This window comes from Halyomorpha halys, unplaced genomic scaffold (assembly GCF_000696795.3).
Source record: "Halyomorpha halys isolate HHAL.00 unplaced genomic scaffold, Hhal_1.1 Scaffold531.1, whole genome shotgun sequence".
Classification (NCBI taxonomy): domain Eukaryota; kingdom Metazoa; phylum Arthropoda; class Insecta; order Hemiptera; family Pentatomidae; genus Halyomorpha; species Halyomorpha halys.
The window spans coordinates 182,953-190,270 of NW_027111171.1; the positions used below are offsets into that span (position 1 = coordinate 182,953).

General features: G+C 29.2%; 1 long non-coding RNA gene across 3 annotated transcripts in view; it reads right to left on the minus strand.

Moving 5' to 3' along the window:
- The window catches only part of LOC112211967 (uncharacterized), a 15,386-nt gene extending 8,139 nt beyond the window's left edge, over nt 1-7,247 (minus strand). The window contains exons 1-2 of one of the 3 annotated variants that reach the window (XR_002945794.2): nt 5,732-7,247; nt 1,489-1,540 (exon numbers count right to left, since the gene is read on the minus strand). This is a non-coding gene — a long non-coding RNA (uncharacterized lncRNA). Of the gene's footprint in view, nt 1-1,488; nt 1,541-1,735; nt 2,177-3,156; nt 3,325-5,731 lie in introns of those variants that run through there. The other 2 variants (XR_002945792.2, XR_002945793.2) reach the window with 2 other exon arrangements.
- Nucleotides 7,248-7,318: the final 71 nt, after the last annotated feature.

Genomic DNA, 7,318 nt, shown 5'->3' on the forward strand with positions numbered 1-7,318 from the left:
ATGTATTTATAAATTAAATATTACGTTTCTAAATGTGTTTTTGAATATGGAATTGACCCCGAGATAGGAGACAAAAAAGGGCATAAAAAATAGCCTTAAAAAGGATAAATATAGTAACAGATTATTATCTAAAGAACTATTAAACCAACGAATAAACAGCCTATTAAAACAGTAATTTAGAATGAACTAATAGAAAATGTCTACTTAATAAAATCAGATATATTCAAATTGATAGTAAAATATAAAACAATAATGATATTAAGGATAATGAGATACCTAATAAATGGAAAGAAAAGGAAGGAGGGAAGTTAAGTTTTTCTGGTATTTAATTCTGTAAGTTCTCTTGCCAAATCCATGAGAGGAGGCAGGAGGCCTTTTCATTGCCAAGGTCTTCAGGTTTTGGCTTTTACTTTTTAAGAGAATACAGGTCAGGTAGCTTGTACACCAGGTACTTACTTCCTACGGCTTGTGCTGTGCTATGTATTACTACATTACATATTTAGCATTATTTTAAAGATCATAAATCATATTCACTTTTTAGTAAACTATTTCATTTTATACAATAAAATGTTATTATATCCTTCATAGTTATTAATTTGTTTTAACAAATATTACTTTACATTTATTTATTTACTTAAACGGCATAAACACAGTTATGTACATACAAAAGGAATAAATTATTTACATTAATATAAATATAAATATAATAAAATATAAATTACTAACATAAATTGACGTTATAAGAGTATAGATAGAATATAATACATAACTATATTGTATAATATATAATTAATACAATAGTAAAAATACAGAAGAGTATATATAGATCAAAATAAAAACAAAAAAAATTAAAGTTTTAGTTCCCTATAAATACATAGTTCAAATAATACATATTAACAAGAGTAAAAAGTGTTGATAATCAAAAGTTATTTCTTTTATTATTATCAAATTTATATTTTAGTTAAAACAAACTCAAGTTAAACAAAATAATATCATTTAGTAGTGAGTTTACATTGTGAATCATTCTAGGTAAATTGGTAAACTTAATTTTATTTTGTTTGTTACAAGTTATGGCAAAAGCCAAATGTTCTTGGTTTGATGAGGAGTTACATGAATGGTCAAAACATTGGAGAAGATCAAGACAATCGAGAATATGATTTAAAAGTTTATTTACAAAAATTGTACTCATACACCTCAAGCTAATTTTAATTTGATCCAAGATATCAAATTCTGATATTGTTTTTCATATAGAAGAATTAGCATCAGTTTAAACATGAGGAAACATTAAGCAAATAGCAAAATAAAGAATATTCCGGAGAACATTTAATTCGATTTATTCGTATAAATAGTGATAATTTCTTCCTTTTTTTTTTTACTGATTAGCCAAGCAAAGAAATCAATTTGATGTTATGATAAAAAATTCTGATTTATGTATTTTAAAATATATAAAACAATTTGTCTTTATGCTACAAGTTTGAGAATACTTACTTCACCAAACCTGCTCTATAGAGTGGTCAGTAGGTACCAGCAAATAATCTAACTGAAAGAAAAATTATTAAATTTTAAATATGATATTTGAATACATTTATTTCTTAGCTAATTTGTATATAAATTAGCATATATTCTTATTTTCAAATAATTATTAAAACAAATTAAAAAATTCTACCACTGTTTTCATGCTTATTAGCAGTACTAATTTGCAGTATGTTTAAATTAATCAGGTATTTTTGAATACTTTGAAAGTAGAGTGCCTTGGTTGTTATTTGAGATAAAATTTCTCCACAGCTGTTTTGCTTCAGTCATCCTGTCAAACTCGTTGTTTTTCAAAGGAGCCTATCGTTGTTTAATTTTTTATTTCAAATTTAAATTAGGAATGTTATTGTTTGACTGGTTGTTTGGAACAAAAAATATATTTTAAACAGCCACTTTACATGATCAACCAATGAGCTCTGACAAATTTCAACTCACTAATGCCAAGATTGCTAATATTAACCTATGCAGTTATTTACTTAAAATTACTTAACTTTTACACATATGATCAGATTATTTTGAACATGATTCTGAATATTTACTTACTTCATATGTTACTAGCGATTAGTAATAAATAATCATTTACAAGTAAATCAGTTGTTATGCATAAATATATATAATGTGAATAATTTATTTCTAAACCCAAGTATTGCTACATTAATGGTTTTTGAAAACAAAAATAATAATAATAATAATGATTAGTTTATTCATTTAGGTAAGGTCAAATTTATATAATTTTAGATTTCTACTTTTTCATTTAAAACATTCTCTGGAGCAGAAATAGGCAAAAATTAGCTATAGCTAAAATTGCCATAAATATGACCCTTATTCATGAATGAACCATTGATAAATAAATATGTATCCATGGCAATCTCAGCTATTAATTTTATAGTTACCCTACCCTGCCCTGGAGATATATCTATAAAGGTTAGTTTAGAAAGTTTAATATCTTGCTTTGTAATCATTTATAATTGTATATATTACATACAGTTCCATTAAATTATATATAAAAAAATATATTAATAGATTCTATTGGTTTAATACTTTCAACCGTTGTAATTGAACTAGAAAAAATTTAAACTTCCCTCCAAATTTGAGCTTCTACGTTTTGAGAAGCCTAGAATCAAAAAATCAAGTTATCTGTTCCTCTCACACCTCCAGAGGAATTTGACGTTATCATTTCCCATTTTGTTTCACAATGATGGTGATTGTGATCATGAAGCAAGGTCTTGCAAACCCTTATTTCGGTAATTTATAAACTCGGTAGTACCTCAGCATTAAAAAAAAAAAATCAATGCAAATAATTATTTTAAATCTTGTGTTTAGAATGCTACCAATGGATAGTTCTCAGCACACCTGTATCACTCCATTATAACTGAGATCAAATTTACTGAATGTAATATAATGTACAGTTGTAAATTTCAATGAATATATTTTAAAAAAATTCTTGTATTAATTTTATTTGATTATTTACATTTCCATAATTCATACAGACTAAAATAAATTATTGTGTAATAATTTCCAGCCATTGTTTTTTATTTGTACCCTACGTTCTTCCGATTTACTGTCCTATAGGTAAAAAACCACTAGCGATAGAAAAAAAATATACAATAGGTAAGTACGTACTCGAACTTAAAAATCAAACGTTGTTATCCTTCTATTTATATCCGTCTATCTATAAAGTTAATTTTCCGTACCTGCTCAAGTGTTAATTAATTATGTGGGAAAACACGTTTGAGTCATCTGATGGAATAAAATGTCATCCAGTAAAAAGACAAAAAAACATATGAGCATGTTCAGAGATTCTCTGCAAAGAAAATCACAAATAGTAAAAATGAAATTGAGTAACCATGTACAGTCTTGAAATTTCGTAAAATGCACAACCTTTACACGTGCTCAACTTTCATATATCAAATTAATTATCGAAGAGTTTGAAGCCCAAATACGTTTAGTCTCCTGAAAATGAGGAAATTAAAAAATTTATTATTTTTATACTTGAATTTAATAATTTTATTTAAAAAATACTATAAAATATTAAAAACATAGTTCCCTTAATTTTAAAAAAAAATATGAAGGAATCATCTTTGTTGGAATTAGTCCCACCTATACCTATTGTTTCCTTTCATCTCCCAACTAGTTCGTATATTACAGAAAGTTCTTACGGGACTTGACTGACTAAAGTTCTCCCTAGAATAGGTATAATGTTTTCCAACCAAACTTCCTTCTAGAATACTGTAGTAATACGAAAGGTGTCACTACATAGGAATTATTGTAATCACCACTGCCTATTTCATGGGATAAATAAATATTTTTCATATATAAATAATTCTAAATTGAAAAATAAAAATTATGTCTTTCATTTAATCACCATTCCAATAGATCCATTTCTTAAATAGATAATTTTTTGTTCTATTATTTTATTTTTTCTTATCTCATTGATAAGACTTATCGATGTTTGAGAACACTTTCTATATGATTTAGTAGTATTATATATAATTCAGTTTATTTACTCAGTATGGGGTCGAGCTAACGTGAAAGAAATATATTAACAGTAATAAGTATTTAAGCGTCACAATCGATATATAAGATATATATTTGGTTTTTAATTGACCTTATAATATAATAAAAAATGGGAAGAAGATAGTTGGCCGTATGAAGTTTGGAGAAAGATAGTCAGAGTGGCGGTCAATAAAGGTATTAACATAGTAACAAATAACTATTCATAGTTAACCAAAGTTTCGCCCTACTTTGCAGGGCTTCATTCTTATCAGCCCTGACAAAGCTCTGTATAATAATAAAGTAAAAATCAAGTAAATAACTGAAAAGGTTTTAAATACCTTTCAAAAAATTATCCAGCTAATTAAAACATTAAATTACCTCAAGTTGTGCTCTTTAAATGTTTAAGTCAGTAAAAGTTTATAACGACGCCCAGTCAGTTAGTTATATATATATAACTGACTGGGCGTCGCTGAAACAACTTTTTGGTAAGGTGAGGACAAAATCTAAAATTTCATTAGAATGTCAGGAGATTATTCCCTACTATTTACTCTTTTTTTAAACATTTTTAGAAAACTGACCTCTTGAAGCAATAGCCTTTATAAGTAATTTTGAGCATAACATCTTTGAATAAAGTTTTACTACAAATTTCTTGTATCACAGTGAAAATAAAACATGTAATTGAAAATGTAAATTAAATTATTCATGTTCAGTCCGCTGGTGTTCCTCAAGATAAGTTTCCTTGGTCCCATCTTCTACACCGTCTATACAGCTGACATCACAACAACCCTAACACTATCCTCACCATGTGTGCTCGCAGTTAATAATAACCCTTTAATTGCATCCCAAACTCTCCAATCCCATGTTACAATCCTCGAAGAATGGTGCCGAAATTGGAGGATTAAAATAAATCCCATCAAATCACCTTTACCCTTAGTCGTAAGCCTACCGACTGCCCCACAGTATCCTTCTATAGTGTTGCTCTTACCCCTGTCGAACAGATCTACATCTGGTGTATAGTGCTACCTTGGACTACATCTGGATAAACGACTAACCTGGAATCCTCACACAAGACTGAAAAGACAGGAAATTGCAGATCGATTTCAACTATTGCAGCACTTGCCAGACAAACAGTCTATACTTCCAATCTATTACAAAAGACTGATCTACCTGAATCTAATAAAGCCAATCTGTACATACGGAGTTGGGCTTTGGGGCTCCACTAAACTTTCGAATTTCTCTCTTTATCCAATCCTTACAATCCAAAATCCTCAATGCTCTTTCAACAAAAATAAAATCATACACAAAGACCATAATGTTCCATATGTAACCGATCTAGTCCGAACCAGATATCATTCCTTCCATTATAAACACCCAAACCCACTAGTTTCTAACCTTGCTTCCTCTTCCATTCCTGACAATCTTCCGAGACGTATGAACAGAAGATGGCCACGAGACCTGCTAATGTAAAACGTCATTATAGTGCTATCTGGATATTGGATATTAAATCTGTTGAGAATTGTCATTTGAGGCCTTCTAGTAACCGCAAAAGTGAAAACTTTTGCAATGTTAAATTTTTCGTTAGTTCTATAACATGTTTCGCAACTTTGTAAAAAAAAAACTAATTCTTCAACTAATTATTATAAACTACATGTACATAGTGTAATTTAAGATTAATAACTATTACAATTAAAACTTTACTTACAGTTGTCTATTACAGTGTGTTCCACATTTTTGTGATCCAACTAGCTTGAGGTTTGTGGCTGAACTGAACATATCAGACTTAGAGGCACATTTCAACTCATTCCTGTCTTAGAGGCCGACTTCCGTCAGTGGTGGCCAGTTCAATCAGTTTGCTTTTTTGTTTAGGGCTTAGTGAGAGTATTGTAGGAACTTTCTTTGGGAGGGGACCACTAAATATTTCACTGCTTAGGGAGGGATACTTCTTGTTTTGAACTTTATCATAAAATAAGCATCAATAGAATTTTGTTTTTTTATTGACATATGAAGCATTCGGTCGTAGAACATGGTTACTGAAATTTTCTATGGATTTAAATTTTTGAAATTACCGGTTTTCTTAAGAATGATTTCATAAATTGAAGCGTTCGGTCGTGAAATATAATAACAGAAATTTTTCATTACATGAATTGCAGTTTTTGGCATCATCGGTTTTTTAAGGCTATATTACATAAATCGTTGAAAGAATCTTTAGGATTTTTATTTTCCTAAGACAATAATGTTGATATTAAGTGATAACTGGTTGAAGATAAAGTATTGCAATTAACAAACTATTTAACATTATAAAAGTTTTATTTTTTGCAGTTACCACTTCAATCGTTGAAAGAATTTTTTAGTCATTTTATCCCTAAGAGAATAATGGTATTAATTTATGGTGATTCCTGTTTGAACATAAACATGGTAATTAACAAACATTTTAACGTTGTAAAAGTTCTCATTTTGTCAGTTACCAAGAGCAACTATTACAAAATTGAGAAATTTTTCATCACATTTCTAACGCATGCCCCACGAATCACTTCCTTTATCTCGGGAGGAAATCGTGAGGAAATTCCACGTAACCGATGAGTGCAAGTTCCTCTTCAATGGTTTTGATAAAATTGTTTTACGTGAGGAGTTGTTATTCTATCATACTTTGAAAACGTGTTTTTAGTTAGCAATTAATCAATTCAATTAACGCTACAGAGTATAATTCGAAATATTCTATCATCCTTTAACATTTGCTTATGCATATGAATACATATTGGACGTAAGTGAATATGAAGGAAATGGTCGTGGGTGCGGTCAAGAAGAAAGAAAATTGTTATCAACTATTTATTTTTCCGACGTATACTTTAAGACGGACTTAATCATGGCTTTCATGCTGTTCTGTCGCTTTCTTTCAATACGAAATCCATAAAAGTGGGGCGAAACGTCAGCAAATAAATAGCTGATAATTATTTTCGTTTCTTATAGACCGCACCCCCTTCTCCCTCCATTTAAACATTATTTGGATAGCTTAGAGCAAATTTCATGTATTTTTCTAACAAACAAATTATTTCAGATCTTTTGGTTAATTATGTTAAATAATTAACAATTCTAATCGACCTTCAAAAGTTTTACGTTTCAAGAAACCTGCTATTCCAAATATAGTCTCAGGCCATCAGGATGCTTTTCGGAACTCGTTATTATTGCCCGTCTTTTTGTTACAAATTGTTGGATGATTAGATGTTTCATAGCCCCGCATCTCGTTTATATCAGAAGCCAAAGCCTTAAAAAAAAAAAGTATATATATATA